We start from the raw sequence: 9,477 nt of genomic DNA, 5'->3' as shown, positions 1-9,477 counted from the left end.
TTACTATCTTTTGCAAGATATGCTTAATTTCTCTGTTTGACACCTCGGCTTGCCCATTTGTTTGGGGATAGTAAGCTGTTAAAACTTTATGAATTATCCTATGCTTCTTCATTAATCCCGTCAGTCTCCTGTTACAAAAATGTGTGCCTTGATCGCTCACGATTGCTCGTGGTGATCCGAAGCGACATATAATATGGTTTTTCACGAAGGAAACAACAGTGTTAGCATCATCAGTGTGGGTAGGAATTGCTTCCACCCATTTGGAAACATAATCCACAGCTAACAATATATAAAAATATCCATTAGAATTTGGAAATGGACCTATGAAGTCAATGCCCCAAACATCAAAGATTTCACAGAAAAGCATAATTTGTTGAGGCATCTCATCCCTCCTGGATATATTACCAAATTTCTGGCATGGGAGACAAGATTTACAAAACTCAGTAGCGTCTCTAAAAAGGGTAGGCCACCAAAATCCACAGTCTAAGATCTTTCAAGCTGTCCTTTGAGGACCAAAATGTCCTCCACTCTCAGATGAGTGACAGGCCTCTAAAATGGATTGGAATTCTGATTGTGGTACACAACGTCTAATTACTTGATCAGCGCCACACCTCCATAAATACGGGTCATCCCATATATAATATTTAGACTCGCTTTTCAGCTTGTCTCTTTGATGCTTAGAGAAATTTGGAAAAAATGTGCATACCAAGGGACTACCTCAGATACTGCTTGCAGGTTATCAAAAGGAAAATTATCATCTATAGGAGTAGAATCATCCTTAATATGCTCCAGGCGACTCAAGTGGTCTGCCACTAAATTCTGATTACCACTCCTGTCCTTTATTTCTAAATCAAATTCTTGTAATAGCAGTATCCAACGTATGAGTCTTGGTTTGGATTCCTTTTTAGCTAATAGATACTTTAAAGCTGCATGGTCCGAATACACTACTACTCTAGTACCAAGTAAATAAGCTCGAAATTTATCCAGAGCAAAAATAATAGCAAGAAGCTCTTTCTCAGTAGTAGTATAATTGGACTGGGCAGTGTCTAAAGTCTTAGACGCATAAGCAATAACGAAAGGATCCTTACCTTCACGCTGAGCCAGCGCTGCTCCTACTGCATGGTTGGAAGCATCACACATGATTTCAAATGGCTGGCTCCAGTTTGGTCCTCTCACAATTGGAGCTTGAGTCAGAGCAGTCTTCAGCTTATCAAACGCTTGTTTGCAATCCCACTGAACTCGAACTCAATATCCTTCTGCAGTAATCTGGATAAGGGAAGTGCGACCTTACTAAACTCCTTAATAAATCTCCTGTAAAATCCTGCATGGCCAAGGAACGAACGGACTTCCCTCACAGAAGAGGGGTAAGGTAGACTAGAGATAACATTCACCTTTGCTGGGTCTACAGAAATGCCATTATTAGATACCACATGTCCTAATACAATCCCTTGTTTTACCATAAAGTGACATTTTTCTAAATTTAATACAAGGTTTGTATTAACACATCTATCTAATACTCTAGATAATCCATCTAAGCAAAGGCTAAAAGAATCACCATAAACGCTATAATCATCCATAAAAACTTCCATACAGTCCTCAATAAGATCAGAGAAAAGACTCATCATGCACCTTTGGAAAGTAGCTGGTGCATTGCACAAACCAAAGGGCATTCTCTTATAAGCATAAATCCCAAAAGGACATGTAAAAGTAGTATTTTCCTGATCCTCAGGAGCTATATGGATCTGGAAATAACCTGTGTAACCATCTAAAAAGCAATAATGTGATTTACCTGACAGGCGATCCAGTATCAATGAATGGAAGTGGGTAGTGATCCTTACGGGTAGCCTGGTTGAGACGCCTGTAATCAATGCAGACTCTCCAAGTATCTTGAACACTAGTTGCTATGAGATCTCCATGCTCATTCTTCACTGTAGTGACCCCAGACTTCTTGGGCACCACTTGTACTGGGCTTACCCATTCACTGTCTAAAATGGGATATATGATACCTGCTTCCAATAGTCTGGTCACTTCCTTTTTGACAACTTCCAAGATGGTGGAATTCAATCTTCTTTGGGGTTGACAGACAGGTCTTGCTCCCTCTTCTAAGAATATTCTGTGCTCACATACTTCAGGGTTGATGCCTACTATGTCTGCCAATCTCAGCACATCAAGTAACTGCTCTTCTTGTTGAGAAGTAAGTTCCCTTGCAATGATAACTGGAAACCTCTGCTCATCTTCGAGATAGGCATATTTGAGATGTGGAGGGAGGGGTTTCAATTCTAACTTTTGATCATGGGCAGGCTCTGGATTATCTGGAGCTTGTGAAAATGACAAAGTGCCCTCATTGTCAGTTAAGAGGGTTCCCATATTTGGACTTTGTCCAGTGTGCCTCTCTTCTAACTCTTCCTTGTGAACTTCAGCTACAATTTCGTCTATGACATCACACTGAAAGATAGAACGATCTTCTGGGGGGTTGTCAATGACTCCATTCAGATTGAAGATTACTATGCAGCCATCTATTTCAAAGGAGTATATTCTTGAAAAAGCATCCATTTTGAATTTTGATGTCTTCAGGAATGGTCTTCTAAGTAGGATTGATGATGGCTTATCTGAATCATTATGGGGCATCTCCAAGATGTAAAAATTAGTGGGAAATGTAAGTCCTTTAATGTTCACCAAAACATCTTCAGCAACTCCAGCCACTGTAATAATGCTTTTATCTGCTAACACAAAACGAGCTGCCGACCTTTTTAAGGGAGGGAGCCTCAAAATATCATATATAGACAAAGGCATTATACTGACACATGCTCCTAAATCACACATGCAATCATAAATTACTACACCACCAATAGTACAGCTAACTATACAAGGACTTGGATCACTACATTTTTCAGGTAATCCTCCCATTAAAGCAGATATAGAACTACCTAAAGGAATAGTTTCTAATTCATTAATTTTGTCTTTATGGATACATAAGTCTTTTAGAAACTTTGCATATTTAGGTACCTGCTGAATAACATCAAAAAGAGGAACAGTTACCTCAACCTTTTTGAATATTTCTACCATTTTGGGGTCGGGTTCTAGCTGTTTCCTGGGCTTCCTTGCAAGTTGTGGAAATGGAATGGAAGTAGTGTTTTCTGTAGTATCTGCGCCTTTTGGTGCTTCCTCCTGTGGTTGAGCTATTTCTTTTTCAGCTATGTCCTTTATGTCCTCTTCCTCTTCAGCATCTTCTATTTCTACTACCTCTTCAGCTGAGGTGTGTTCTGGTGGGCTTGGTTCCTCCTGACTCCTCTCCTGCAGTGTGGTTCCCGACCTTAAGGTGATGGCATTAATGCCTCCCTTTGGATTGGGTAATAGTTGAGAGGGGATTCTAGTGGAGCTTGAAGGTTGGTTACTGGAATTTTGTGTTGATCCAATCTGTGACATAAGAGCTTGCAAAGTAGAGGTGAGACCATTCAGACTGGCGTTAATATTATTCATGTTATTTTCCATGGTCTGTTGTCTTCGCTCAAAAGATTGTAGTAGCTCTTCATTAGGAGATAAAGAAGAATGAGTAAATTGGGATGTCTACTGTTGATTATTTTGTGGTCCTTGGTTTTGCCTCAGGTGAGGTGCTCTGTAAGGTTGATTCTGCTACCTGTTATTGTTATTATTCCACCTCTGATTTCCCTAATTATCTCTGCCTCCTCTATTATTGTTGTCCCTCCAATTCTGGTTAGAATTGTCCTGCCATCCATGGTTATTATTTCCACTTTGATTGTACCCTTGGTTGGGGCGGTCATAGAAGTTATGAGTGGATGCCACCATGTTGTCTTCTTGTTGGAGCTGCAGGCATTCATCAGTGTAATGGCTGTAATCAGCACAGATTCCGCAAATTCTTTGAGGGACTAGTTGTTGGTTTTGCTGTGGTGGAGGAGCTTGCTGAGCTTGCTGTTGATTCAATTGCATCTGCTTCAGCAAGTTGGTCATCTCGCATATACTCTGAGCTAGAGCAGCAGTCTCTCTATTAGAGGATACTTCTGCAACGGCTTTTGAACGGCCTTGCTTTTGCCTGTGGCTCCTAGTAGATTCAGCTAAATCACTGATCAATTGCCAAGCCTCATCGGTGGTTTTGTACTTCTTCATAGACCCATTGCTAGCACTTTCCAATGTGGTCTTATCTTGGGGCCTCATGCCTTGTGTGATATAGCTAAGTAACACTATCTTGTCAATCATGTGGTGGGGGCATGCTTCCAGAAGATTATTGAAGCGCTCCCAGTATTCAAAGAGAGTTTCATTGTCATCCTGAAGAATTGTGGAAATATCCTTCCTCAGTTTATCAGTAACTTCAGATGGAAAGAATTTTTCCAAAAACTCCTTTCTAAGTGTATCCCAGTTGGATACATTTGCCAGAGGTTGAGTGTAGTACCACTCTCTTGCTTTTCCCTCAAGAGAAAACGAGAAAGCTTTCAGCAAAATTGAAGTTTCATCAGTACCATCACGCCTGACAGTAGAACAGGCTGCCTGGAAATCTCTCAAGTGCTTGATAGGCTCTTGAGCAAGTAGGCCATGAAACTTGGGCATCAAATTTAGCAGTGCGGTCTTTATTTCAAAATCTGTAGCTACTGCTGGATGATGTGCTTGAAACGGTTGCATTGTAAAATCAGGGGCTCCTTCCTCCTGGATGGTAACTCTCCTAGCTACCATGTCTTCTGCACGTACAACAACCGAATCAGTAGAACGGGGGCTGGTTTCTTCCTAAAGTTCACTCTCAGATCCGACCTCAGAGCGGACTAACCGACGCTTTTCTCGCCTTATTCGTGAAATAGTCCTTTCAATTTCAGGATCGAATATTAGCAAGCGCGGACCAGGAAGTGAACGCATCATTTGACGGAAGAAACATGCAGCTCATAGTAGCAAAATAAAATAAAATACAAATAAATAAATTCTAATTAATAACTTTAGCACTCTATTGCAACTCCCCGGCAACGGCGCCAAAAATTGATGAGGCGCAGAAGTTGGTGAATTAGAAATTATTAAAATAGTTACGTTGCAAGTATAGTTCTTAACTCACCGGAAATCTGCCTATCAATTTAGAAACATGTCACAGAGAGTTTAAATTAAAAATTACTGGGAGTTGGAGTCCCAGGTCATCTCCCAACGAGTTGCAGAAAAGTGTGCTATTTTATTAATCAGATGTTCCAAGAAGTTGAGTTAAGTAGAGAGAAAATTAAAAAAAAAAGAGGAAATTTAAATAATATGAATAAAAGCCTTGACTAGGAGTTGATTAGTTGGAATCTCTATTATTGATGGGATGATTTCAAGATTAATTTATAATTAATGGTTGCTCTGTTTAGTTATCCCTTACTATGTAAAGGAATGTCAAACAAGTTGTGATGCTAGATCTATTCACGAGTTGCAACCCACTTAGTTCAAAGGGATTGGTGTTAGTGATTAGAAAACAATCCAACAGTTAGCCCAAGTACAATTTTTCTTTCAATCCTTCCAACTCAATAGTTCCTTTCAATCAACTCCCCATCAAGTGAGGGAACTACTCACTCATTGAAAATAATAAATCCATAACACATGAAAGGGAATTAAAAGAAGACATGATTATTGGAATGAAAAATAAATTAAAATGGGAGAAATAATCCTTGTATGAAATAATCATGAAAATATTCAAATAACAAAATTGAACAAAGCAAAGAACATGGAAGAATAAAACCTAGTTAAGAGAACGAACTAGAATGACGAAGTCTTGATGAGGAAATAACTCTTCTCAATGTTCCAATGCTAAGACCAATTGAAAATTAAATTTCTAAAAACCTAGAGAGAAAAACCTAAAGGAGGAAAAAACTAGATCTAAAACTGTCAACTGTGTAGAATGAATCCTGTCCTTTGTTTCTACATATTCTCTGGCTCTAATCTGCTGTTCCGGGCCGAAAATTGGGTCGAAATAAGGTCCAAAATCGCCCCCAGCGAAGTCTGCAGATTATGCAGATCGCACATGTCACACGATCGCGTCATCCATGCGGACGCGTCATTCGCGCTTTTCCTTGCCACGTGTTCGCGTCATCTACGCTACCGAGTCGCCTGAGCTTTATCAATCCGCGAGGCCGCGTGAGCCATGCGGCCGCGTCACTGCGATTTACTCTCCTTCGCGCGGTCGCATGAGCCATGCGACCGCGTCACTTCTCGCTGGTTATCTCCTCAAATTCTTGTGTTCCTTCCATTTTTGCTAGCTTCCTTTCCAATCTCCAACTCATTCATGCCCTATAAAGTCTGAAACATTCAACACACAGATCACGGCATCGAATGGAATAAAGGAGAATTAAAAATACATAATTAAAGTCTCTAGGAAGCAGTTTTCAAACATGTTATAAATTCAGGAAGGAATTATGATTTCATGCTAATTTAATGAATAAGTGGGTAAGGATCATGATAAAACCACATAATTAAATACAATATAAACCATAAAATAGTGGTTTATCAGACTCTGAAGAGGAAGCTAAAGGAAGCCAAAGCACAACTCTCTGGAGAAAATCTGACAGAAATTTTTGAAAAAGGAGAAAACATGGCCGAAAATAATAATAATGCAAGGAAGATGCTTGGTGACTTTACTGCACCAAATTCCAATTTACAAGGAAGAAGCATCTCAATCCCTGCCATTGGAGCACACAATTTTGAGCTGAAACCTCAATTAGTTTCTCTGATGCAACAAAACTGCAAGTTTCATGGACTTCCATCTGAAGATCCTTTTCAGTTCTTAACTGAATTCTTGCAGATCTGTGATACTGTTAAGACCAATGGGGTTGATCCCGAGGTCTACAGCCTTATGCTTTTCCCATTTGCTGTAAGAGACAGAGCTAGAATATGGTTGGACTCTCAACCTAAGGATAGCCTGAACTCTTGGGATAAGCTGGTCACGGCTTTCTTAGCCAAGTTCTTTCCTCCTCAAAAGCTTAGCAAGCTTAGAGTGGATGTTTAAACCTTCAGACAGAAAGAAGGTGAATCCCTCTATGAAGCTTGGGAGAGATACAAGGAACTGACCAAAAAGTATCCTTCTGACATGCTTTCAGAATGGACCATCCTGGATATATGCTATGATGGTCTGTCTGAGTTATCAAAGATGTCATTGGACCATTCTGCAGGTGGATCCATTCACCTAAAGAAAACGCCTGTAGAAGCTCAAGAACTCATTGACATGGTTGCAAATAACCAGTTCATGTACACTTCTGAAAGGAATCCTATGAATAATGGGACGCCTATGAGGAAGGGAGTTCTTGAAATTGATACTCTGAATGCCATATTGGCTCAGAATAAAATATTGACTCAGCAAGTCAATATAATTTCTCAGAGTCTGAATGGATTGAAGGAATCATCCAACAGTACTATAGAGGCATCTTCTGAAGAAGAAGCTTATGATCCTGAGAACCCTGCAATAGCAGAGGTGAATTAGATGGGTGAACCCTAAGGAAACACCTATAATCCCTCATGGAGGAATCATCCAAATTTCTCTTGGAAGGATCAACAAAAGCCTCAACAAGGCTTTAATAATGGTGGAAGAAACAGGTTTAGCAATAGCAAGCCTTTTTCATCATCCACTCAGCAACAGACAGAGAGTTCTGAGCAGAATCCATCTAGCTTAGCAAATATAGTCTCTGATCTATCTAAGGCCACTGTAAGTTTCATGAATAAAACAAGGTCCTCCATTAGAAATTTAGAGGCACAAGTGGGCCAGCTGAGTAAAAGGGTCACTGGAACTCCTCCAAATACTCTCCCAAGCAATATAGAAGAAAACCCAAAAGGAGAGTGCAAGGCCATTGAATTGACCATCATGGCCGAACCTACAAGGGAGGGGGAGGACGTGAATCCTAGTGAGGAAGGCCTCCTGGGACGTCCAGTGATCAACAAGGAGTTTCCTTCTGAGGAACCAAAGGAATCTGAGACTCATCTAGAGACCATAGAGATTCCATTGAACCTCCTTATGCCATTCATGAGCTCTGATGAGTATTCCTCTTCTGAAGAGAATGAAGATGTTACTGAAGAGTAAGTTGCCAAGTACCTTGGTGCAATCATGAAGCTGAATGCCAAATTATTTCGTAATAAGACTTGAGAAGATGAACCTCCCTTGCTCATCAATGAACTGAGTGATCTGGATCAACTGAGATTACCTCAGAAGAAACAGGATCCTGGAAAGCTCTTAATACCTTGTACCATAGGCACCATGAGCTTTGAGAAGGCTCTATGTGACCTTGGATCAGGGATAAACCTTATGCCACTCTCTGTAATGGAGAAACTGGGAATCTTTGAGGTGCAAGCTGCCAGAATCTCATTAGAGATGGCAGACAATTCAAGAAAATAGGGTTATGGACAAGTAGAGGACGTGCTAGTAAAGGTTAAAAGCCTTTACATCCCTGCTGATTTCATAATCCTAGACACTGGGAAGGATGAGGATGAAACCATCATCCTTGGAAGACCCTTCCTAGCCACAGCAAGAGCTGTGATTGATGTGGACAGAGGAGAATTGATCCTTCAACTGAATAAGGACAACCTTGTGTTTAAAACTCAAGGATCTCCTTCTATAACCATGGAGAGGAAGCATGAAAGGCTTCTCTCACTGCAGAGTCAACCAGAGCCCCCACAGTCAAAGTCTAAGTTTGGTGTTGAACCCCCACATTCAAACTCTAAGTTTGGTGTTGGGAAGTTCCAACCTTACTCTGATTCTCACTGTCAAGCTATTGACATTAAAGAAGCGCTTGTTGGGAGGCAACCCATTGTTATTTAATCAATTTTATTTTATTTTCTCTTTATTATTTTGTGTTTTATTAGGTTGATGATCATGTGAAGTCACAAAAACTACTGAAAAATCAAAAACAGAATGGAAAACAGCATTGAAAATAGCACACCCTGGAGGAAGAGCTTATTGGCGTTTAAACGCCAGTAAGGAGCATCTGGCTGGCGTTTAACGCCAGAACAGAGCATGAAACTGGTGTTAAACGCCAGAAACAAGTAGCAATCTGGCGTTTAAATGCCAGGATTGCACCCAGAGGAAAACTGGCGTTAAACGCCAGAAACAAGCATCAGACTGGCGTTTAACGCCAGAAACGTGCACCATACTGGCGTTCAACGCCAGAAACATGCTATAGATTGGCGTTTAACGCCAGAAACAAGCATGGAAGTGGCGTTAAATGCCAGGATTGCATATATAGGGCGTTTTTTACACGCCTAATTGAGGCAGGGATGTTAAGTCCTTGGCCCCACTTGATCTGTGGACCCTACAGGATTCCCTCAGGAACTGTGAACCCCACAGGATCCCCACCTACCCTTCTTCTCTCCTCTTCCCACCTTTTCATAACTCTCTTCCCCAAATACCCCTCACCAATCAACTCAATCACTCTTCCCCATCTTCTCTTCACCACTCACATCCATCTTCTCTTCCCCATAAACCCCACCTACCTTCAAATTCAAAATATTTTCCCTCCCAAACCCAACCCT

General features: G+C 40.8%; 2 non-coding genes across 2 annotated transcripts; one reads left to right on the top strand and one right to left on the bottom strand.

Annotated features, from left to right (window-relative positions):
* The first annotated feature begins 4,209 nt into the window (after positions 1–4,209).
* On the top strand, positions 4,210–4,317 carry LOC148567484 (small nucleolar RNA R71). Its single transcript, XR_015882268.1, has one exon. It is a non-coding gene; the product is annotated as a small nucleolar RNA R71 (small nucleolar RNA).
* Positions 4,318–6,946: 2,629 nt separating this feature from the next.
* On the bottom strand, positions 6,947–7,054 carry LOC148567483 (small nucleolar RNA R71). Its single transcript, XR_015882196.1, has one exon. It is a non-coding gene; the product is annotated as a small nucleolar RNA R71 (small nucleolar RNA).
* Positions 7,055–9,477: the final 2,423 nt, after the last annotated feature.

Source organism: Arachis ipaensis, chromosome B4 (genome assembly GCF_059453495.1).
Source record: "Arachis ipaensis isolate K30076 ecotype BB chromosome B4, ASM5945349v1, whole genome shotgun sequence".
In the NCBI taxonomy this organism is placed as follows: Eukaryota; Viridiplantae; Streptophyta; class Magnoliopsida; order Fabales; family Fabaceae; genus Arachis; species Arachis ipaensis.
Note: the sequence above shows the minus strand (reverse complement) of the source record. Positions and strands in the feature narration are given on the sequence as shown.